This window comes from Vigna unguiculata, chromosome 1 (genome assembly GCF_004118075.2).
Source record: "Vigna unguiculata cultivar IT97K-499-35 chromosome 1, ASM411807v1, whole genome shotgun sequence".
NCBI classification, from domain to species: Eukaryota; Viridiplantae; Streptophyta; class Magnoliopsida; order Fabales; family Fabaceae; genus Vigna; species Vigna unguiculata.
In genome coordinates this window covers 26439835-26465417 of record NC_040279.1, presented here as the reverse complement: position 1 = coordinate 26465417, position 25583 = coordinate 26439835, and the positions used below count along the sequence as shown (strand labels likewise).

Here is a 25583-nt window from a genome sequence, read left to right as displayed (position 1 = left end):
CAATCTCAACACCTGTTGAAGAGAAGTTGAAGCTGAAAAAGTATAATGATGAAAAAAGAATTGATTCAACATATTACAAGAGCTTGATTGGAAGCCTCAGATATTTAACTGTTACTAGACCAAATATAGTCTTTGGAGTAGGATTGCTAAGCAGATTCATGGAAGAGCCACATGCATGTCATTTACAAGGAGCAAAGAGAATTCTCAGATATATCAAAGGTACTCTAGCTGAGGGAATTTTTTATGCTAACACTAAAGTTGTGAAGCTTGTTGGATATACAAATAGTGATTGGGCAGGAGATGTTGAAACAAGAAAAAGCACGTTAGGGTATACATTTCATCTAGGAATAGGAGCAGTATCGTGGTCCTCAAAGAAACAACCTGTTGTCGCTCTTTCAACAGCCGAAGCAGAATACATGGCAGTAGCTAGTTGTGCAATCCAGACAGTATTGTTAAAAAGAATGCTTGAAGTGATGCATCATAAGCAAGATACTCCCACAGTGATATTTTGTGATAACAAGTCAGCAATTGCATTATGCAAAAATCTAGTATTTCATGGACGATCCAAGCACATAGATATTCGGCTTCATAAAATCCGAGAACTGGTAGCTGAGAAAGAAGTAGCAATCGAATATTGTCCAACTAAAGAACAAGCTGCAGATATTTTTACAAAGCCACTGAAAGCTGAGTTATTTTATAAGTTAAAAAGAATGCTTGGAATGATACAAGCTTGATTTAAGGGAGGCAATGTCAGTAATTAAATCAAGCTGCAGAAGTTGAAAACTTTGACCGGATAGAAAATGATTGATTGGACCAAAACTTACCTTATGAGAAAGCTATGTAACTTTATTGGAAAGCATAACGGCAGCTACACTGGTAAAGCTAATTGTAGGCACCGCATAAAATTGCACAAAATTGTAAGCACCATTCAATTAGAGTCACAAGTTGAAAGGATCTTTACTGACAATTCCTTCTTGAGTGGGTTATCTAAAAATTAATATTATTGTACCGTCCAGGGAATGGCCGACCTCAACGTGCTAATCAGGATTCCGACTTGATAAATATTTATCATAAAACAACGAGTTTTAGTCATAGGCCGAGGTCACGAGCATTTGGGCCGAGGTGGCCGAGGTGACGAGCACTTGGACCGAGGTGACGAGCACTTGGGCCGAGGTGACCGAGGTAACGAGCACTTGGACCGAGGTGACGAGCAAATATCACTGGATTTTAAGAATAACCACCCACATGCGAGATTTTAGGAGAGAATAGTGGAGAAGTGGGTAGGTTGGTTAGCTAAAGATCTGACATTAAAATAGCAGTAAAAGGATTAAAGGACCCTATATATACATAAGGGATTAAGGAAAAAGGGGGGTGAACTCAGGAGTGAGAGAGAGAGAGAGAGAATTATTGTTCTGGTTTGGCCATCATTCCTAGACCGAAACAATTATAATGTTTTGTAAAGCCTATAAAAGGTTAATCTTGTACCAAGAGTTATGTATCAATTTTAGTTTGAAACATATTGAGTAGAAACACTCTCTTCCTCTCTTGTTTCTATTGTATGTGTATGAGTGTTATTCGATAAAATTATGTCCCACTGATATCATTATTTACAACATTGACATCATTTATCATCTACCAGAACGTAAACCACCCTTACTCTTTGAGCTAGCCTCCCAATCACTCACAAATTTTCCAGCAGACCCACTAGTTGCATGGTTAGATATGATATGAGGGAAGTGTTTGAATCATGCTAGGGATCGTCAATATGTCTGGCTTTGAAAGTAAGTCACATGCCAATCAATGTCTTCAAAACATTTTTTGTCATGAACCGAAAACCTTTTAAGTAAAGTCCAATGTTGTGAATTTGGACTTCTTATATATCTTAATATAAATATCCTTAAACATTATTGAAATTTTATTATAATCGATTATTGATAAATACAAAGATAATATAATTAATAAAAAATAATTAATTACTATGAGGTTACCTAGAAAATAGCTAGTTTATATTGAAATTGGGCAGTATAGGTAAGAATCTACCTCAATTACATATAAATAAATTAGAAATCATCATACCCAATCAATTTTACCATGCAACCCTTCCAATTGTGATTTGCACAATTTTGCCTTCACCAAGGTATCTTCAGTCTCACATGAAATGATATCACATGAAATGATATAGAATTATGATACAAGAAATATGAATGACAAAAGTAGGCAAACCCATAGATATTTACAAGTAAAATTCATCATAGGACAAAATTTATTGTACAAAAATTACTAGTTTAGATTTATACACTAAATTCAAATATTACCCATAAAAATCAAAATATAACTAGATAAACAACATTCAAATTTCATTTTAGATGAATGAGTTAATGTGACAGAGCTCCTATAAGATATTTTTTAATTATTTAAAATTAAAAATAATTTATGGATTTGTTACGAAAGATTGAAAAAGAAGAAAATAAGTCAAGCTCACATGAAATCATTCTAAATAAATGTTTATTACCGCGTACAAAACACAAATTCGTATATTACTATATTACTGCGTACAAAAACACTTATAACAAGTTCGGTATATTAAATATTGTTTTCTGAATATGCACTCTTCGAGATGTGACTTGCACAGTCTCATCTGAAATCATATAGAATTCCTCATCCTGACTTGGTTTTTCAAATTGATTGCGCCAATCCTTAAAATATTGAATTAATTCTCTTTTCCTGTCATAGAAAGTTTGTATTGTGTTCTAACATTTTGTCTTAGAAGCATATTTTCATTAGTCAACCTGAAGGTTTCTCAAATAACTAGGTCAGTCTCTCACATGCTCTCTCTCTCTCTCTCTCTCTCTCTATATATATATATATATATATATATATATATATATATATATATATATATATATATATATATATATATATATAATTCTTGTGCAAGAATATAAAATTCAGGATGAATTCTTATATCATCCAGCAAATCAATAAGTCTCTGTTCGTTTGCGCGGTTTGTACTTTTACCACATATTAGAGACGATGGATTTAAAAATAAGTTGCGTTCCCATTCAGTGATTTGCGCAGAAAAGAGAAGATGGATTCATGAAATTTTTACCAAAATCCATCTTCTCAACAATAGAAAGATTTGAATAGATTTTAACGATTTTACTTTCATACCCTTTATATATATATAATTATTAATCATAATATACTATAAATAATTTGTTTTCTATTATTATTTTATTATATATAATAATAATTAAACATATTTATAAATAATTAACAATACATATTATAATTAATAATATATATATATATATATATATATATATTAATATCATATTTATTAATATATATATATATATAATTATATATAGATATATATAATAATTAAAATTTTATTAAAATTTTATATAATTTTAATATTTTTTTAATTCGTATTAATTAATTATAATTATTTTTATAACATCAAATTACAAAATCATTCTCTTTTTTTACACAAGGGTATTATGGTAACTTAATAAATATATCTATTTTAACATATAATTTTATCTATCACATCAATCAAATCTTTCACTAACTTTCATAAAAATTATCTCCAAATCCACTCACTTTACCTTCTAAATCCACTCAAAAAAACACAAATATCCATCCACCTAAATCTACACAAATCCATCTTCACACTCTCCCCCATATCCATCTACACAAAGGAACACACCCTAAAGTGTCTATATCCTCAAACGAAAAAATACAAAATTTATTGTACAAAAATTTAATCGTACAAACTTTAATCATACAAAGTACGGATTTATAAGAGGAAGATTATATGAATTATTTTTTAAATTGCTGCTATTTTGATGTATACGTTAAGAATTTCTAGTTTAGACGTATTTATATATATTGATCTATATATATATATATATATATATATATATATATATATATATATTTTTTTTTTTTTTTTTCTTTTTTTGACATTTGTATAATCTTCACTGTATTTTTATGTCGACATTAAGAAACCTTCTTTCTAGACATTGACATTCAAAAATAACTTTTTGGATGAGATCTTGATTAAATGGTTGAAGGATATTTTTGAAATTTGAAAAGTGTTTGGGGGTAAAATTAAATACTGGAAGTGTGGACCACCCACCTCTGCTGCGACGACCATGGCAGAACGCGAAACTTCTCACACTAGAACGTGACCACCATGGTAGTCACCTCCGTGACAGAGAACGAAGCCATCGTGAGGTACTCCCACCTGGGACGCCACACCAACGCAAGCCACCACGATTTAGCCTGATTTTGCGAGATAGCTGCTGATTCTGGTTTCCGAGGATTCCAAGGCATTTTACCACTCAGCTTGAACTTGAAGAAAAAAGGAGAAATGAATGCTGCTGCTAAAGAATTGAATCAAAATATAAATGAGTTTAAGAAAGAAATAAAAATTATAGCGAGTCACCAAACTTAAAGTACTAAAATTTAGAACAATTATATGAGTGATTGATCTCGAGTTGCAATCAGGCATGATCGTGGAACAAATCATGCAATGGTTAAACCATTACAAACCATGCAAAAGTAACAACATTATAGCATGAATTTAAACCAGAAAACAGCCAAGTAATTACCGAAGTGCTTGAGCAATGAAATTGCTAACAACACGCCCATCGCCAATATTCATGCGTGGTCCATATGTGTTAAAGATTCTTGCAATGCGTATTTCTATTTTCAAAAGATAAAAGCACCTCGAGGAGTTAAAAGAAAAAGGAAAAACTTACTGCATATGCCTTAGACAAAATGAGAAGCTACTGTGAGGAAAAGAAGACACGAAAATTACCAATGCCATGCTGTCTATGGTAATCAAACATCAAAGTTTCAGCCACCCGTTTCCCCTCATCATAACAACTACGGACTCCTGAAACGCCATGACAGAGGCGTCGAAGGTGGCCATACCCACGTTGCCCTCGCTGTTGGCCTTCTCGAGCAGGTTCTTGTGAGGCTTGTCGGGGAGGGTTCCGAAATCGGAGAGGGAGAAGAGGAAGGGGTAGTGCACGCCCTCGACGCTTTTGGCGACGACGGGTGAGCCTGAGGAGAGGCGGAGCAGTCGAAGGGGAGGCTGCTTTTAAGGAGAAGAAGGTGCTGCTGGCGATGAGGGTAGATGTGGTGAAGGATCGTCAAAACTGATGATTTTTCTCGTCAAAACGCATGCTATTAAATAAATACGACCGAAATGGATTTTGAAATCAGTTTCTGAAAACTATGAAGGGGATTTCAGTATCCGTGGTATACCAAATTTAGAGATGTTAAAATGGGTTTCAACCCGTGAGCCAATGCGGCTCACCACGGGTTCGAGCCGGATTGGGTTGAGAAAAATTCAATTTTTTCAAAAGTGGGTTGAACTCAACCCGGCTCACTTAACCCACGGGTTAAACGGGTTCGAGCGTGGGTTGAACTCAACCCGGCTCACTTAACCCACGGGTTAAACGGGTTCGAGCCGGGTTGAAGGTGGGTTGGCCCACTTAACCCACCAACATTTTTTTACAATTTTTTTTTATTTTTTTTAAATTTTCTTTTAATTTTTTTTAAATTATTTACTACTCCAATTATATTTGTTCACAATTTCATATTTTTAAATGCTAGAATGTTGCTTAATTATATTTGAATTATTTGAATGTTTAATTAATTTGATTGTCAAGTTATATATATGTTGATACTTTAATCTTTAACTATAATCTTTATAGTAAATTACTCAAGTAACCGTCTTATAAACAATTTTTTCTAAATTAGTATGAAAAAAATGTATAGTTTTTTTATTTATATTTTGTTGAATAGCATGACAGAAAATTTGTAATATTAGTCATGCTTTCTTAGACTAATGGATACTTTCTTGGAAATAATTCTTCATATATTGGTGGTGAGCATGATCAAAGCATTGGTTCTTGATTTTACTATGATTGTCATCACATGGGTTACTTAAAAATTTATTTAAATATTTGAATAATAAAATAAATAAATAAATAATTTTTTTAGGTGGGTTGGTGAGCCAACCCACTTAACCCACCAACCCGTGGTGGGTTGAGCCGGGTTACAAAATTTCTGGCTCACCAAAAAGTGAGCCGGGTTGGGTTCACTCATTTTGAACCCGGCTCGTGGTGAGTCAACCCGTGTGAGCCGGGTTGGCTCACTTTGACATGTCTAACCAAATTTAAAAGAAAATTAAAATGGATATTAAGATCCGTTTTATAATATAAATTTTTGAAGCGAATTTTAACCTCTGTTTCATATATTTATTTTAAAATATTTGTTAAAAAATATTAATATACTATTTTATTTTTAAAATATACATTAAATATGTAAATATTATTAAAATAAAAAATAATAAACTAAAAAAATAATTAAAATTCAAAAAGCATTATATTTAAAATAAAATTAAAAAGAATTGGAATAAATTTTCATTCTTTTATCTAATTTAAAGTTTAATTATCATTTAGTTTTATTTATTTTTATAATTAAATTTATTTTTCAAAAAGTTATTTACAAATCAAATTATATATATATATATATATATATTACTTTATTTTTAGATATATATTAAAATATATGAAAACATAATAAATAAACAAAAAAAATTTAAAAATATATTTAAAATTTAAAAATCATATACTTTAAATAAATTAGATAAAGTTATAATACAATGAATAATTTTTCAATTTAAAGTTTAAGTATTTTTTAATTTAATTTAATTTATATAAAACGGATTGTAAAATCTGTTTCTTACAAAACCAAAAAAAAAGCAAAATGAATTGTGAAATTTGTTTCTTAAAATCTTGAAACGGATTCTGTCATCGTTTTGGCATACATAGAATTGATATTCTTTGAGGGTGCAGAGGCCTACAACAAAAGCAGATTCGCTGACTGGGTGCAAGAGTGCAGTGCAGTTGATTTTTTTTACTATTTTTTCTCTTTCTTCATTTAAGGGTAAAATTGAGAATAAAGAAAGTTTTGGAGGTACAGGAGAAATGCTTTGGGGTGTAGGGAGAAGCTCCCTTGAATCAATGTCCTCAAACATTTTTTTTTTTGAACCCGAACCTTTTGGTAAAGCCCAATGTACTTGTGGTGTTAATGGATTTAAACTTCTTAAATAAGTTAATATAAATATCCTCTAACATTATTGAAATTTCATTATAACTCGTTTTTTATAAATTCAAAGGTAATATAAATGATAAAAATTAATTAATTAATTATTGGGCTTAATTGCGATTAAATGATAAAATTAACAAATTTATCCTTTTACAATCATTTGATACTATTTTTAATTATATTTTACTCATTTATCTTCTTTATAAATACAATAGGTTAACTATGTTTTTAGTCCGCTCAATTATTAAACAATTTTAAGGGGTATGAGAAATTTCATAAAATGTATTTCACTTGATTTAGTTTTGATATTAAAGGAAGAAAGGAAGAATCACACTTCTTATGAAAGGTTTTAACATTCGAATTTTGAAGGTTAAGAAAGCGGCGTAGAAGAATTTAGAGAATAAAAGACACACCCAAACAGTTTGAAATCATGATTTTTGCAAGTGAGGTTAATTTGCATAAAGGTTTCATTATTTTGAATGTTTGTGTTTGGTGAGTGCATTTAGGGTTATGTTTGTTTGAGTTTGTTCTAATTGAATGCTAATCGAAAATGTAGGGTTCAAAAGGAAGAGGGAATCGATTCAGTCATTTTAAGGATAATTTGAGTCTCAAAGGCCAAAAGGAACTTTAGAAACCTAGATCACCCACACTCTTATTCTTTCTGGTTGTCACTTTATCCACCTGGAAGTTAAGTCTAATGACAAATAAGTTGACATTCTATTGGTAAATGTTAGATTAAGTTTTGTCATGTTTGTCTTTGTTATTTGCAATTTTCTTATTGCATCAACTAATACCAAATTGCAGAGTATAATGGGAAAGTTTAAAACGTTTGTGTTTCACTACCTATTCATGCTTATTTTTTGTATTTTTATCTTTATGTATTTAGAAGTGGTAGGTGATGACTTTGTTTTCTCATTGACATTATATTAAATTGAATAGAAAATTAATTTTGAATAGAAATTTTGTAACTTTTACTTATCGACATTAAGTTTGTAAATCTCACAAGTTGAATTTCTTAATGTTGAAATTGAATACAAAATTAAAAAACAATACATCTAAATTATACTATACTTAATTTAGTTTTGAAAATAAATCTAATTTAGACCATTAATCTAATTCAGTTTTAAAGTTGAGATAGACAAATTTGGCAGACAAATGGATCCTTGACAATCAAGGTATCAAATATAATTTAAAAAAGCATATACTAATACCTAAATTTTCTCTATTTTACAAAGTTAATTTCTTGAATTCACCACAACAATCTTAAGAATAAATAAGAAGATTGTACTATATGAAAATTGCAATGCAGTCGATCATTGAATGATTAAAATCAAAATTAAAACCACGGGTAAACCCAAAGATTCACCCTGAAAATAAATCACTCTTCACCAACATTAACTAATGGGGAATGATATTTTAATAAAGAAAATTTTAATAAATTTTGACAATCCTTTATCTTTTCTTCAACTAAAGTGAAAAACTTAATTAAAAATATAAAAATTAAAAATTAAAAGTTCAATATCTTTGGTGTAAAAAACAATGTCAAATTTATCAAAATTTTCTTTTTGTCAAACTATAATTTTTGTTAACTATTTCATATTCAACTAACAAAATTTGTTATCCTCTCTAACTTCAACATTTGCATGTTCCGTGGCCTCAATTTGTCCCATCTATCAACAACAAGCCTCACAGCAGCGACATGACGACAACTAGCGATAGTAGGGTCTCTTCCTGAAAAGACCCTCGATCTGGGTAGATGTTGGAGAAGAATCCTCTCTAGTAGAGATTTGGGAGAGAAGCTGTGCTCGGGAAGAAGATGAAATGGAAAATCATTTTATCTTTTTAAATTAAATAATCTACTACGTGTTTGAAATAAAATATTGATCTAGCACTCTGTTTGCCAAGTCAAAAAAATATTAACTCCATTAACAATTAAGACTTATCTCATAACTTTTGAAAGGATGAGGATCTAATTAGAGTAAAGATCAAAGGAAAGACTAAAACCAAAATCGTTTAATAATTAAGAGACTAAAAACATTAGTTAACTCATACAAATAATTATATATATTTTTCATTAAAAATGCACTTAAGCACTAAGAAATCATCAAAAACAAAACGCCAAAAGACAAATAGTTGTAACATTTAAAATCCATAATGAACAACTAAAATACGAGTAAACCATGAATTCCAAAAAAAATAAAATTTGGAGACCAACACAATAAGCGTGAGCTTAAAAATTACAATGTCCTCTAAAACCTCAATGTTTTCATCAAACACAAATCATTAACAGTAACACAGTCTAAAAGTTTTGAACCTAATATTGAAAATATTGAAAGTTGATGTAAGAGCAGAAGCAAAGATGTAATATTGAAAAGGTAGATTATTACAGGTATCTTTCCCTCTATATGGTTCGTAGGAAGGAGGACCCTTACGTATCTTACAACATATGTTATTAACAACCATTTAATTAATTTAATATAATCTAAAAAGTTCTTCTTCAACTTTTAATCAATAATAATAGGAGTTCAACTTAAAACTGTGTATGAAGAAAAAAATATCAATTCTTTTAATAAAATCTTTTAATATCTGCAAAGTGAAAGACTCTCAAGTTGGCCCAGAGATAAAAAGATCGTAATAATATTATGGTAATATGAGATGACTCTACGAGTACTATTCATTGTTCTGTTTCCTATTCTAAACCTGAATTTCTATTTGATACTATTTTCTAAGATATAAACCTGAACCACCATCACCGTTACTTCCACCTCCCCAATCACAGTAAAAGCTTTCCTTCTTGGAAAATTTTGAATTTTGTATTATTAGAACCCCACCTGCTGCCTCCATAACCAAGAGTCCTGCCTTTCATTGTTGAAATTGTGTCGTCTCTTTTTATATGAACCTCGACCCAGACCACGTCTTCGTTCACTAGGATGTTCGTCCCGATTTCCATTGTTTCTATACTCACCACGTCCTATAGAACAAAAATTAAATAAGGACATAAATTTAGATTAAAAAAATGCAAAATCGTACAGATTAGATAACTAGACAAAATAATGTAATTAGTTCAACCTCCAATTAGAATATATGAAGAAATAAAAAACTATAACTAAATTCAAAAACTAAATCAACATACCTGTCCTGCAAACAGGAGTAGAAGATCGATCCCTATCATAAGAGTGACCTCTGTAAAACTAATTAAAGATCTTTAAGATTTATGATTCTCACTCGATAAAACATAATAGAGCACTAATCTTGATCCATGAGAGATCTTGTGAATATGCGTTCTTCAAACTTATAATCTTGTGTGCTCTTCAATCACCGTTTCTCAATCTATCTCTTTGCCTTTCTTTCTCTTCTCACACGTTCTTGATGGGTTACAGTGAAAAGAACCTTATGGCCAGAGACAGAACCCCTATTCCTTTTATAAACCAACGTCCATCAAGTTGGTTTTTATTTTATCTTTATCTTTATTTTATTTTATTATCACTTCCCATAATAATAACCAATAAGTCTTTATATTTTTATTAAATCACAATTGGACCCATCATAATATTTCAAATGAGTCACTAATAAAATTAATTCGTCAATTAATTATAACATTCTCCCACTTGACTCATATGATGTCATAACATTATGTGATTTAATACATAAACATAATGCGTAATAAAAGACCTTGCATAAATTGGTTCCATCATTATTCATAATTAAAGATACAGAAATAATAAGAGTCATGACGCTCACACATCATTTGATCGATATGATCCCTTCCATGTACTATTATATCATCCCTTTCTCCTTAATATGACCTTAAAAACGAGAGGTCAATAATGGGTTCAAACATAATGTCATTTTACAAAGCAATAACATAACATAATTTGTTTTCTTCATCATAATTTGCATGCATAAACATAAAGAAGAAAACACAGATTTCAGAAATTTATACATTAGGGAGCTCAGAGTGTCACATAAACATTAAAAAACATTAACATTCAACATTTAACATTCACTAGTAGACATAATGCCCATATTCTTTACATGACCAACATACAATTTGGGCGGTAACCAATGGCGGACCTTAGTTGGGACAAAGGGGAGCCATGGCTCCCCCAAGCTTTTAATTATATATATATATATATATATATATATATATATATATATATATTTATTTATTGTTTAAAAAGTAAAATAAAAATTAATTTGATGGATTAATAACTAGATTAAAGAGATTAAGGTTTTATATCTGGTTATAAGGTTTATCCACAACAAGTCATAAAAAAGTATGAAATAAAATAAAGACAGATTAGAAAAAAGGAATTGGAGAACAAAGATAACAAATATGCATACTCACACGATCTCATGAATAAGTATCCTAATATGATATATGTATGTTAGATTTATGATTCTTCCATTATGATATTTCTCCCAAATTAAGTTTCCCCAAATTAATATGAACCCTAACTATGATTTTAGGAATTTTTTGTATGAAATTGCCATGAACCCTAATTATATTTTTCTCAAATTAGTATAACCCAACATTATAAAATGTTGATATTTTGTATTTTCAATTGCATAAAATGAATTAGTTGAATACTCTTGAATTGAAATAAAAATTAGAATACTCATTTATGTGAATTCAACAAATTAAGAAAATTAAAAATTGAAAAGTTTGAATTGCATGATTTAAATAAAGAAAATAATTTTTTTAATTAAAATAATTATATATAAAACATCTAATTTGGCACCCCTACGTATTTTCTTCAAGTTCCGCCACTGGCGGTAACCTTTTTGTTAAAGGGTCAGCAATCATAAGATCTGTGCTAATATGTTCTATTGACACTTTACGTTTCTGAACTTTTTCTTTAACGTCAAAGTATGTTTAGCACCTTTAGAATACTTGTCGTTTTTAGAAAAGAAGACTGCTGCGGAATTATCACAATAAATTTTCAGCGGCTTGGAAATACTGTCGATTACTCCAAGTCCTGAAATAAAGTTCCGCAACCAATTAGCCTGAACTGTGGCCTCAAAGCATGCCATAAATTCAGCTTCCATGGTGGATGCAGCAATGACATACTGCTTCACACTTTTCCATGAAATCGCTCCTCCGGCTAAAAGATACACATAACCAAAAGTAGACTTTCTTGTATCCACACAGCCGGCAAAGTCCGAATCTGTATAACCTATCACCTCAAGGTGATCAGATTTTCTATAAGTAAGCATGTGATTCTTTGTTCCTTGTAAGTATCTTAAAACTTTCTTTGCAGCTTTCCAATGCTCCAGACCTGGATTACTTTGGTATCTACCAAGCATACCAACTGCAAAGCTAATATATGGCCTCGTACAGGTTTGAGCATACATCAAACTCCCAACAACAGATGCATAAGGTATATTTTCCATTTGTTTTCGTTCCAAATCATTCTTTGGACATTGCATGAGACTAAACTTGTCTCCTTTCTGTATTGGAACAGGAGATGCTGAACATTTATCCATTCTGAATCTCTCTAAAACTTTATTAATATATGCATTCTGAGACAAACCTAACAGTCCTTGTGATCTGTCACGGAATATTTCTATTCCTATCACATAGTATGCCTCACCCATATCTTTCATTTCAAAGTTATTAGAGAGAAACCTCTTAGTCTCACTTAATATACCAAGATCATTAGTCGCAAGCAAGATATCATCAACATACAGAATCAGAAATATAAACTTACTCCCACTGACCTTCAGATATATACACCGATCAACGGTGTTTTCCTTAAATCCAAAGGACACAATAGTATCATTGAACTTAAGATACCATTGCCGAGAAGCTTGCTTAAGTCCATATATCGATCTCTTAAGTTTACACACCATGTGCTCCTTTCCTTCTTCAGCGAACCCCACCGGTTGGTCCATATAGACATCCTCTTCTAAATCTCCATTCAGAAAAGCAGTTTTAACATCCATTTGATGCAACTCAAGATCATAATGAGCTACTAATGCCATGATAATTCTAAAAGAATCTTTCTTAGAAACAGGCAAAAATGTTTCCTTATAGTCAATGCCATCCTTCTGAGTAAAACCTTTGGCAACAAGACGGGCCTTGTAACGTTCAATATTGCCTTGAGAGTCACGCTTAGTCTTAAAGACCCATTTACACCCAACTCTCTTGCATCCTTCTGGCAATTCCACAAGGTCCCATACGTCATTATGTGCCATTGATTTAAGCTCATCTTTCATGGCATCTAACCACTTATCAGAATTATCACCATTAATGGCTTCTGAAAAAAAATTGGATCATTATCAATACTTAAGTCATTTTCTGAATCTTGTAGATAAACCACATAATCATTCGAAATAGCAGACTTTCTATCTCTGTGAGATCTTAATACTATTTCTTGTGGTTGTTCTACTATCGGTTCATTATTAACCTCAAGATCATTAATTTGTTGTTCTTCTTGATTATTGTGAGTTTCTACAACATGTGGAACAACAACTCTTGATAAAGAAGTACTAGTTATAGGAACTTGTACTCTAACTTCCTTAATCTCCACATTTCGTGAAGCTTCACTCCCACTGGTTTCACCATTTTCAATAAACCGAGCATTTCCAGTTTCAACGATTCTAGTACTATGGGTAGGACAGTAAAACATATACCCCTTTGATTTTTCTGGATAACCAATGAAAAATCCACTGATTGTTCTTTCATCCAGTTTCTTTTCTTGCGGATTGTATATTCTTACTTCTGCCTGACAACCCCAAACATGCAGGTGTCTCAAACTGGGTTTCCTATTCGTCCATAACTCAAAAGGAGTCTTTTGAACAGCTTTACTAGGAACCATGTTCAACAAATACATGGCAGTCTTTAAAGCATACATCCACAATGATATATGTAAACATGAATTACTTAACATACTCCTAACCATATTCATTAAGGTTCGATTACGCCTTTCTGATACACCATTTGGTTGTGGTGTGCCTGGCATTGTGTATTGAGCACAAATACCACGTTTCTCAAGGAACTTAGCGAACGAATCAGGGTGTTGTCCACTTTCATCGTATCTTCCATAATACTCACCACCTCTATCAGACCTTACGATTTTCACCTTTCTGTCTAATTGCCTTTCCACTTCATTTATATAAACTTCCAAGGCATTTACTGACTGAGATTTCTCATGCAGTAGATAGACATGTCCATAACGCGGAAAATCATCAATAAAGGTGATGAAGTACTTCTCTTTATTGAAAGAATTTACATCAAACGGACCACATATATCGGTGTGTATGATTTCAAGAAGCTAAGTGCTTCTCGTGGCTCCTTTCTTTGTGTGTTTAGTTTGTTTACCTTTAATACAATCCACACACACATTCAGATCAGTAAAATCTAAATCTGAAAGGATTTCATTCTTTACTAATCTTTGCATTCTTTCTTTGGAAATATGTCCCAAACGTTTATGCCACAAGTAAGCAGATCGTTCATCCACTAAACTACGTTTAGTGCGAACATTGTGATGCAAAGTCATAAGAGTTTCAGCATATAAATTATCCAAATTCAATTTATATAAGCCATCATAAAGTGTACCAGATCCAATCATAAAAGTATGCTTAAACAAACTGAAACAACCATTCCCAAACTTAAAAGAATATCCAGCAATATCAAGCTTAGACAAAGAAATTAAATTCCTAGTGATACTAGGTACATAAAAAGTATCCATAAGGTCTATGTGATATCCGGTGTCGAGGATTAGACGATAAGTCCCGACCGCTTCCACTGGAACTTTCTCTTTATTGCCCATGAAGACAAACTTCTCATTTGGGTTTATGGTTCGGGTTGTAAGAAATCCCTGCATCACATTAGAAACATGAGTCGTACATCCAGAATCAATCCACCACGTATTATGGGGAACTTCAGTTAAGTTTGATTCAAAACATACGTAAGCATTATGCTCACCTTTCTTTTCGAACCAAGCCTTACGCTTTATGCAGTCCTTCTGGAAATGTCCAGACTTCCCGCAGAAATGACATTTGTCATTTTTCTTCTGGATTTTGGTTGAGGACTTGTCAATCTTTAGTGGTCCTTTACCCTTTCCATGTTTCTTAGAAACTTTCTTTCCAATAGCTCCTTGATTCTTCACATACTGAATAGAGTGGCTTCCTAAGTTCTTCAGTCGGGTCTCCTCCTGAACTAGCATACTGTGCAATTCATGCACATTCCACTTGTCTTTCATGGTGTTATAGTTCATCTGGAACGGACCATACTCAGACGGTAATGAGTTTAGAATGAACTGCACGAGAAAACCTTCATCCACTACCATTCCTAAAGACTTAAGTCTTGCTGCGATATTTGTCATCTCGATCACATGCTCATGCATAGTACGCGAACCGTCAAACTTCATAGTGGTCAACGTACTGATCAGTGTCCCAGCGAGAGACTTATCAGCAGTTTGGGAGCGCTCTTCCACAAATTTCATAAATTCTTTTGCGTCATCAGTTTTGGGAAGAGCTGACTTTATATTGCTTGCTATGCTCATTCTCATAAACATTAAGCTAAGTCTGTTTGATCTTACCCAGGCTTTGTAATGGGCTTTCTCTTCATTGCTACTAGCATCTGTGATAGCAGCCGGCTTTTCAACTAGAAGAGCTAGATCAAGATCCAACACACCTAAGTGAAATTGGACTTGCTCACTCCAGTTAGGGAAATTTAACCCATTAAAGACTGGAACAGACGAAGCATGCGCGTGTAAAGATACCGGAACAGAGACTGCAATTAACACATGCCTAACATTAATGCTTTGAGTCATAAAACTAAACGTAAAAACAGATTCAGATATAAACAATCATTCTATGCATACTAATGTTCTCCTTTGGGAGATCCACTATACACAAACATAAACATAATGATACTAATCACATTATAACATTATTGATAATTAAAATATGCATCAACTAGAATCACCTACTACCTTTGGTTATATAAATAAAACTAGTGACGCATACAAAATTATCTACAATCATGTTCATTAATTATGAGAACAATTAATTAACCTTTGGGCGATCCTTAAATGTCTTATAATTAATGAATTTTAATTAACCCATAAATTTAATTATTCATAATTTAGCATCCATACTATGGGTAATTAAAATAAAAAACATTAATAATTTGAAATCATATAAACTTTAAAATTTTGGCCACTTTGGTGACTAACAAAATTTATCATACTTAATTTCAAATAAATAAATACACATTTAATTGCTATAAACTTTATATAGCATACTCATTAATTTTAATTTAACAATAATAAACATAAATATTATTGCAAATTAAAATAAAATTATTAATTATTTATATAAAAAAAAATTAATATTAATTTATTGGTGACATAAACCAATAAAAACATTACGCATTTTCCTGATGCACGTTCAGACATTGCCCATCCATGTTCACACATTATTCCATTCCCACACTTCATTCCACGTTCACAACAAACCGTTTTTAAACTTTTCATTCAATTTTTTTTTTCTTTTTTTTTCATTCAATGCCAATTAGATACAATCACGCATGCCACTGTTCATTCATTCAGATTTCACGCATGGATTCATTGATGCATTCATTCCTATTCAATTTTAAAACAGCGGAAAAGTTAAATGATTCTTCAAACTTTAATTAGGATTCATAAGAATTGGAAACACACAGGGAGAACCATTACATAATAAGAGAATCATAAATCCTACAACCTTGCTCTGATACCACATGTAAAACTAATTAAAGATCTTTAAGATTTATGATTTTCACTCGATAAAACATAATAGAGCACTAACCTTGCGTTTCACCGTTTCTCAATCTATCTCTTTGTCTTTCTTTCTCTTCTCACACGTTCTTGATGGGTTACAGTGAAAAGAACCTTATGGCCAGAGACAGAACTCCTATTCCTTTTATAAACCAACGTCCATCAAGTTGGTTTTTATTTTATCTTTATTTTTATTTTATTTTATTATCACTTCCCATAATAATAACCAATAAGTCTTTATATTTTTATTAAATCACAATTGGACCCATCATAATATTTCAAATGAGTCACTAATAGAATTAATTCGTCAATTAATTCTAACAACCTCTTCTAGCAACCTCACTATTTGAACCACCATCCCATCCACTGCCCACAGATGGTGGCCCAGCCGAGCCACCAGTTGCGGAGCAAGGCATTGGTACCATAGCAGCAACCGATGTAATGGAGGGGACTGAATCTTGCTTGGGGTCATCAATATACCTTTGAAAGTGTGCTACAAGCCTATCGGTGTCCTGAAACATCTTTTTTCTGAACATGAATCCTTTTGGGTAGAGGCCAATATACTCGTGGTGTGGATTTTGACTTCTTAAATAAGTTAATATAAATGTGCCAGGATGCTCGTGGGAGATGCCAAAACTATAGGCAATGCGCATAGGATACTCAGCTTTCTCCATCCTCAGAAGTTTATCAACCTCTGATCTTGTACCTTTTCGAAATTTGCGATAGATTAGCATTGTCTTTAAGTGAGCCACCAACGGATCTACATATCTGTCCACAACCTAAGCAACAACCAGCGGAGGGAAGGAGTTAGCCATATAATATCATAAGCAAAACATACACAAAATTTTGGGAACTTTACCTCATCTAAGTCCTCGAAAGTGTCGTCTCCAATTTTTAGTGTCTTCCCCATTCGCAGCAAGCTTATAAAGTCCTTGTGTTTCTTCCCACCTTCGACTATATCCTTATGTGCATATACTCCATCACTAATTTTAAGAGTTAAAGTAAGATATGAAGGTCCCAGTGAACTAGGACGGATAATACTTTCTCCAGTATCTTTGTCAGACAAGAACTGCATAAAGGCAAAGGCATAGTTAAGCTAGCAACATATTAAACATTAAATTTTTTATAAAGAAATAAAACTAATTAAGATTTTTTTTTCAGAAACTACTTGAAACAAAATTGCGTGCCAAATTCCAAGTACATCACACTATGAACCCACACAAATTTTAAGTAGAAACCAATGGATTTATTTCGATATGCGATCTCTAAAGACCAACAATCAAACAAGCAAAGTTCATTTATTCTTCAAGACAAGAAGCCGTCAATGAACTTATAGAATAAAATAAGGAAATATCACTATGAAGTCATTAAAGAAAATTGTCACCAAAAACAAAAATCTAACTTCTGCCTAACAAGACATGTCCGGAGGTGCAACACAACCAAAACAATCTCACAACATCAAAAGATCATTCTAATAAGATCAATAAAATACAAAATTTAACAAAAATAAGCTAAGCAACAAACCTCCATTGCTTCATCTGCAGTTATGTTCTGAAAGCGTGGATGGACAATCATCCTTGGCTTGAAATGCTTCTTTGCAAGTTCCTTTTGTTTTTGAGCTTTGTCTTGATCACTCTGAAAGCAACTCCTATCTTCATGGTAATAGGGGTCAATATCATGGTTATTCTGTAACCGATTAATTCTCATTTCACTGTCTTTACAAACAAGGAAGACTTGATGTCTATTCTTTTGAATTGACTTGATTTTACAAGTGAGCATGTCACCTTCCTGTAGCCTATCAGATAATTCCATTACATCTCTCCAGTCATCTGTATAGTCTTCCTTCATGAGGATTCCAGTAATTCCAGATTCAAGCCCACATATTGCTTTATGAGCATGTACTCTTAGAACTGTAGCTTGCACAGTTTTACCTTCAGCCAAACTCTCTTCAGTCTCACCTGAAATCATATGTAATTCCTCAACCTGACTTGGTTATTTATATTGATTGCGCCAATCCTGAAACCCTTGAATTAATTCTCTTCTCATGTCATATAAAGTTTGAATTTTGTTCTAACGTCTTGTACCGGAAGCATATCTATCAATATTAAGATTTTTCAAATAAATAGGCCGGTCTCTCACATGCTCAATGGCCATCTCGAGCGCATCATCATCATTTTCATCACGTGTTCCATTTTCTTCATATATATATTTGGCCAACTCTTGTGCAAGGATATAAGATTCAGGATGAATTCTTGTATCATCCAGCAAATCAATAAAGTGGTTGCGGCTAGCTGCCAACCCACTTCGCCGAACACACAAGTAACCAACCGCATTGACAAATACCATTTTACCAAGTTTATGTTCTGTGAGAAAGTTTTTCCGTGAAAAAATGGCACCAGCCCTTACCAAAGATCTCTGCAAGGATACGGCCTTCCTCGGACCAAGCCCGGAAATAAATTGTAATGGAGCAAATAACCATTCATGACTTATTGCTAAATTAATGTCTAATCCAACCTGATTGGTCACATCTACCATGACCTGCCCAACCATAGCAAATTTCTCATCTTGGTTGAGAAAACTCTCTAAAGGGCTCAATTTCCATGACATGATTTCCTTTCTAGGTCCACACAATGTTGCAACCATTGCCAATGGATTCTAGAGATAACGACCAAGAGCAACAGCACGCCTCACTATACCTATTAAAGTAAAAAAACCATAAGCTTATGCCTATCAATGCAAGAAAAATAGCATGAACATGGGATTCCTAAAATAAATAACAAACCAAAGAATCAAAACAATATTTACCTGGCTGTGAAGGAAGTTGGTCTGAGGAAATTTGACAATTTTCATAAAGACGGGGAAGAGATTCATCTCCATAGACAACGCTGACCCCATCCATTTCATGTCCAACATCTCTAGGGTTTTCCTCAACCATCTTAAAAATAACCTGACAAAAGTAGAGCAAACAATGGTAACACCCACCATATCACAAGAGCCTTTTCCCACTACATGGAGATGAATACATGAATCAAACAACCTATAATCATATTAAATAACTTAGAACAATACGAACTAACGACACCATTACTCAAGCTATTTATTACAGCTTAAATGAAACTATCATAAAAAATCAACATACCCATGAGTTGCAGATGTCCAATTTAATTCAATAAAAAAGTTCATTCTACAAGTTGCATGCTTTATAGGGCCACGGGATGAGGAGGAGGATATTCTAACAGTGTATTTAAGAGAAAAAAATAAAAGGCATATTATAAAGAATTGAAATCACAAAGTGCATAATCTGTAAGAGGGGGCAGTATGGCAATTAAAATAGGATTGACAACGGATCACTTCCCTTCCATGTAAGGTTAGGCGACTAGAATGAAATGGTACAAGAACTCAAACAATGCAGGGATAGGTATTAATCCTTCAAACAATTTCATCAACACGCACATAGACATAGAAACCAAGATGCTCACCTCATATATATCTTCCTTCAATCGGGTGCAAGACAAGTTAACTGCTCCTAAAACAACATGTGGTTGGTGATCTGTCATAAACTTCAACACTCGCTCCTGGTCATTCTTCTTCCGTTGTTGGTCATTAACATTCTGTGACCTAAAAGTAAGAGACCCGGTGTAGAGGACATCTAACACTTCTCCTGATGAATCTAACATGACAAAAGTTGTTTGTGGCTTTCCAGTGCCCCAACAGCATGCCATAACCCTTGGAGCAGCCTCATCATCTAAGCCAAGATCATTTTCCTTCTGTTGATAAGGTCCTACAGAAACCTTATTCCATAATGCTTTCCCATACTCCATACGTAACCAATTCTTTGCTTTACTTGCCAATACACCTCTTGCTTCTTTTTCCATTGATGATAAAAGGAATCGAAAAATGGCATCATGCAGTATCAACTTCCTCTGTTCGTTCCACAGTTGAGCAGATCTGCTAACACTGTCACTAATATAATAATCATTGAACTGATCTATCAACTTATTAAGATACTCCTCAGGCAACTTAATAGTAACTTGAAGGAGTTTCTCCTCTTCTGCCTTCTGTATAAGGAGCCATTGCAAATCTTCAAACTTAGACAATGGCTTCTCCCGCAGCCACTTCACCCCACCAAACTGATGGAAAGAATCTATTACTTTATTTCCATCAGTAGTAGGACAAGTTGACACAACTGCATGGTCAAGAAAGTGGCTACGAACATGTTTCCTAATGCTAGGCTCACAACTTATCTCAACAGCTGCCTGAAACAAAATAAACAAAAAGATCAAACAAGGGCTCCCTTAGAATGATTAAGAACAAAGTTACATATACATACCATGTGCCTGCCACATTTAAGCACTTCTTCAGGAGTATCATAAATAGCACACGTGAAGTTAGAAGCCATCTCCTCAGGTGTTTCCTTTGGATCTTCCAACTCTTGCTACAAGGCATGGAGAACAAAATCTTTAGTATTGGGTCAAAACAAACAGCAGTTCCAAATCAAAGCATACTTACCAGTTCAACTACAGTTAGACGTAATCCAAGTTGCTCAGGACTACACCCGAACCTGCTCGCAACCTCCCACAGACCTGCCTTACTGAAAGTGCTATACATGGACTTCCTTTTCGGCCTCTTGTATTGCCCTTCACCAACACCAGCTTCACCTGGTGGGAAATGCAAGTTGAACTTGGAGTCAACATCATCAACCTCCCTCTTGGACTCTGCTTCCTTCAGTGATCTCATGACTGATTCAAACAATTGACGATTCAAGTTTAGTCTCGTTTCATCATACACGCGACGGGACTCTTCTTCAAACCGTCTACTATAATATGACTCGAGAGCACTCTTCCGCTTCTGAAGAAGCAACCACTTCTTGTCCAAGTCCTGAAGAGCCCAAAGAACCTACACGTGCACGATGAATCCATTAGCAAAATTTTAACAAAATTACCAATGACGCATAATAGTATCAAAAGACTACAAAAATCAAAGTTCACAGACCTTGTGCCATTTCAGAGTAGGTGTCTTGTCATTCTCGTCAACAGCTTCAGGTTGCTCCAGGTCTTTTATTAGGCTTGAGCATTCCTCCTTCCGATACATAGCAATAAAAGGGATCTAAAGACACAAATTTTCACCTTATGAAAATGAAGATATCATAAAACTAACAATAGATGCAAAAAACTCATGGAGCATATTTTACTGACATCTAACTTTTGCACATGATACAGTTCCAAAAATCTGATAATATCATCCTTGTTGATCGGTAGGTCATCCTTTTCATTATTTTTAGAGTTTGGGACCTTCTTGTAAATCCAAGGGACAGCTCCATTTCCAAGTTGATTAACTATCCATTGACTCTCTTGTTCTATACTACTTCCATCCAATGGCGGGTCACCAGTACTTTCATTTGATATCTAAACAATAAAAAATAGAATAAAAAAACATTTCATCACACAAAAATACTTTTCATTAATCAGGAAATTTTGAACTTCCACAAAGAACCCTGATGACCTGCATTCTCTCTGGAATATCAAGCTTCCTAATTTGGTCATCCTGCTCTGTCATATATTTCTCAGACACAACAATAGGCTCAAATTCATCTTCAAGTTTAGTCTCTCTGTATTCACTCATTTCAAGATTTTTCTGGCGATTCAGAATTAACTCATCTGGATCTCCAAATAATTCTTGAGCTTCTTGCAGAGCTAAGGAAGAAACTGCTGGAGCCTGCCTACTTTCCTTCTTCCTCAACTTCCTATGCCTTAGAATGCCGTAACAGATCGTTAGATCATCAGATAATTGATTCCTAATTTTAAACAACAATAAAAAATATAAAATACCTCATAGGAGTTTCATTCTCATAAACTTCTTCTTCCTCCACAATGAAGTCAGCCATTTCATCCTCTTCTCCGGTTTCAGCATCCTCTTCTTTCTCCCATTGTTCCTCCTCTTCAGCAATGTCCTCAAACAGAACTCCTGTAATTCATGAGAGGCATAATAAGTGATTGGTTATTGGATCATGTATGAATGAGCATGTGTTACCTTTTGGCATACAAAATGTAATTCCACATGAAGTGTTAGAATTTATTATACCAACTACAACGCCAAAAACATTCATTGAGAAACCAGAATACATGAGGACAATATTTTAAGTAAAATGGACTGTTTACTATTTTACCAGTAACATATGAGGAAATTTTTAAATAACTTCAATACTATTTTGGTAGTTTTAGTTTCAAAAAACATTTTACACTTTCAAAGTAAACTCTTTCTATCAAAAGTGGTCTTCAAAGTCAAAATCTCCATGATCTGTGTGAAAAGTAATCTTCCAAAAACAATAAAGTACAGCCACTGAAAAACCAAAAGCATAAACCGCCATAACCAGAACATACCTTCATCATCACCAAATAAGCTGTTTTTAAGCTTCTCCTCAGCCGTTAGTCCAACTTTACCACTTCCAACAAAATCCTCCGCATCAGACAGCCCAGAGGGCTCCTCCTCAGTGTTCCTCCGGCCTTTTTTCAGTCGCTTGAACTTTGTGCTCTTCTTAGGAATTATAAATAAAATAATAAAATTTGTACACAAGTTATAGTAATGATCCACTAAATTCAAACACTAATAAAAAAATAAAAATATATATTTACATATATAAAAAGTTCAGAACCTTCCGGCGGTGAATATGTATATTGTTGTCTTCCAACAACTCATAATCATCTTCGTCAAGGACATACTCTTACCTAAAATAGTGACATTAGTTCGTTAAATATCTATAATGAAATAAGACCACTAGTATCATTGATGTTTTAATTTTTAAACAAGAAATACGGACAAAAGCAGACAATCAATTTGTTTTTTCAATCCTTTGCCTGTCTCCCACAAGAGGGGTACAGAATGAATTAAGCGGTAGCAGAGAGAAAAAGGCAAAAAGAAGCCTATGTGCATGGAACTTCTAAATGTATGATTTATGTAGTTTAAAAAACAGAGGAAAGGTTTTGTAAAAGGAATGCAAGAGTAATTATCAAATATATCCATTTTAATTGAAGTTATTTATTTATTATCAGACATTCCGTTTTCTTCACTAAACATACAAATACATCAACTTCAATCACAAGCATAGGTGAAAGAACATGAGGACAGAAAACTAACCTTTTCTTCCTCTTTTTCTTCTTCTGTTGCTCATCATCACTGTCTGCTTTCTCTTCTTGAACTTGTTCCTCTTCATCCTCGATGTCATCCACAATAAATCCATCATTTTCATACCCATCCTGCCCTTCTGAAGTTAGAAGGTAAAGAAAGTGTATTAGAAAAATAAGATGATATTGAATAAAGGCCATCGAAGAAAATTCTGTTCACATAATTAGTTCCATAAAATAAGACAGCATCAAATAGATCACAATTATATAACAAGCAAAAAAACAAAAAACATAAAAAATCAAACAAGAACAAAGCTAAACTCTCAACCGGCAATTGAATGACACCACAAACGGGACTATACCATAAAACTCTGATACCATTTGAACAAACAAAACTCTAAAATGAGCATCACCCTGAACCACTGAACTGCACTCAGAAGTGTGTCTACCACACCTTAGCTCATACAAACACTGTCACAAACCAAGACTAAACTTCGAAAAATGTGAGGGAAGGGCACGGATTAATGATACAACACACGTAAAAGATAAAGACTTATGATTCACAAGCTAACTAGAATTCCATGCTCTCAAACATCGGAATACGAAAAAAATATTGAACAACCAAAGGATAGGGTTCACCTTCTTCGTCTGAGATTGCCATAGAGCTACGAAACGAGATTGCCATAACGAACTAATAAAAAGATAGAGTAAACGAGACGGAAGGAAGGCAACTGCTATCAAACAGAAATCAATGCAAGAACAAAAGAATGAAAAGACGAGGGTCTTCTCCGCTATATTTATAGTATTGGTTTGTAATAATAGGTGTGAGATTATAAATTATAATAATTAAGAAAATAGATAAATAATATCAAATATTTATTTTAAGTACAAGTTAGAATATTTTCTTGATTATATAATTTAAGAATTATTTTTATTTAAATATTTCTTAAAAAATTTAAAAATATATATATTAATTATTTAATTTTAAAAAATATTAAAAAAATTATGATAAAAGATATAATGATTTATTAATTATTTATTGTATTTAAAAAAAATTAAAAGTAAGATTAGTGAATAATTATTTGATTAAAAAGATATTAGATAAGATCTAGCGAATAATTACTTGATTAAAAAGATATTAGATAAGATTTGGTACATAATTATTTGACTAAAAAGATATTAGATAATGTTAGATATTAAAAAAAATTTGTAAAAATTAATATATTATTAAAAATTGTGAGACATTCTTAGATTAGATAACGTCAGATATTTTGAGATCTCTTTAAATATTTTAGACATAATATCTTGTGTTTTCTATTACTACAAAAAATAAAATAAAATAAGTGAAAAAGAAAATTAACTTATCATTGTTATTGCAATAAATGAATTTAATTCAAAATACAATTATTTGTTATCTCAAAGTATAAGTTGATTATTTGATCAAGTATATTTAGAGATGATAAATAAATCTGTTTTCGTAGATATTGTTCGAATTCGTCTCCGTTTTGATGAAAAATTTCCGCATTAACTAGATATAGGTATGGACATGAGGAATTCCCGACTT

At 32.7% G+C, this 25583-nt stretch overlaps 1 pseudogene; it reads right to left on the bottom strand.

Annotated features, from left to right (window-relative positions):
- Nucleotides 1-17170: 17170 nt before the first annotated feature.
- On the bottom strand, nucleotides 17171-24772 carry LOC114183694 (annotated as a pseudogene).
- Between the last annotated feature and the right edge of the window lie 811 nt (nucleotides 24773-25583).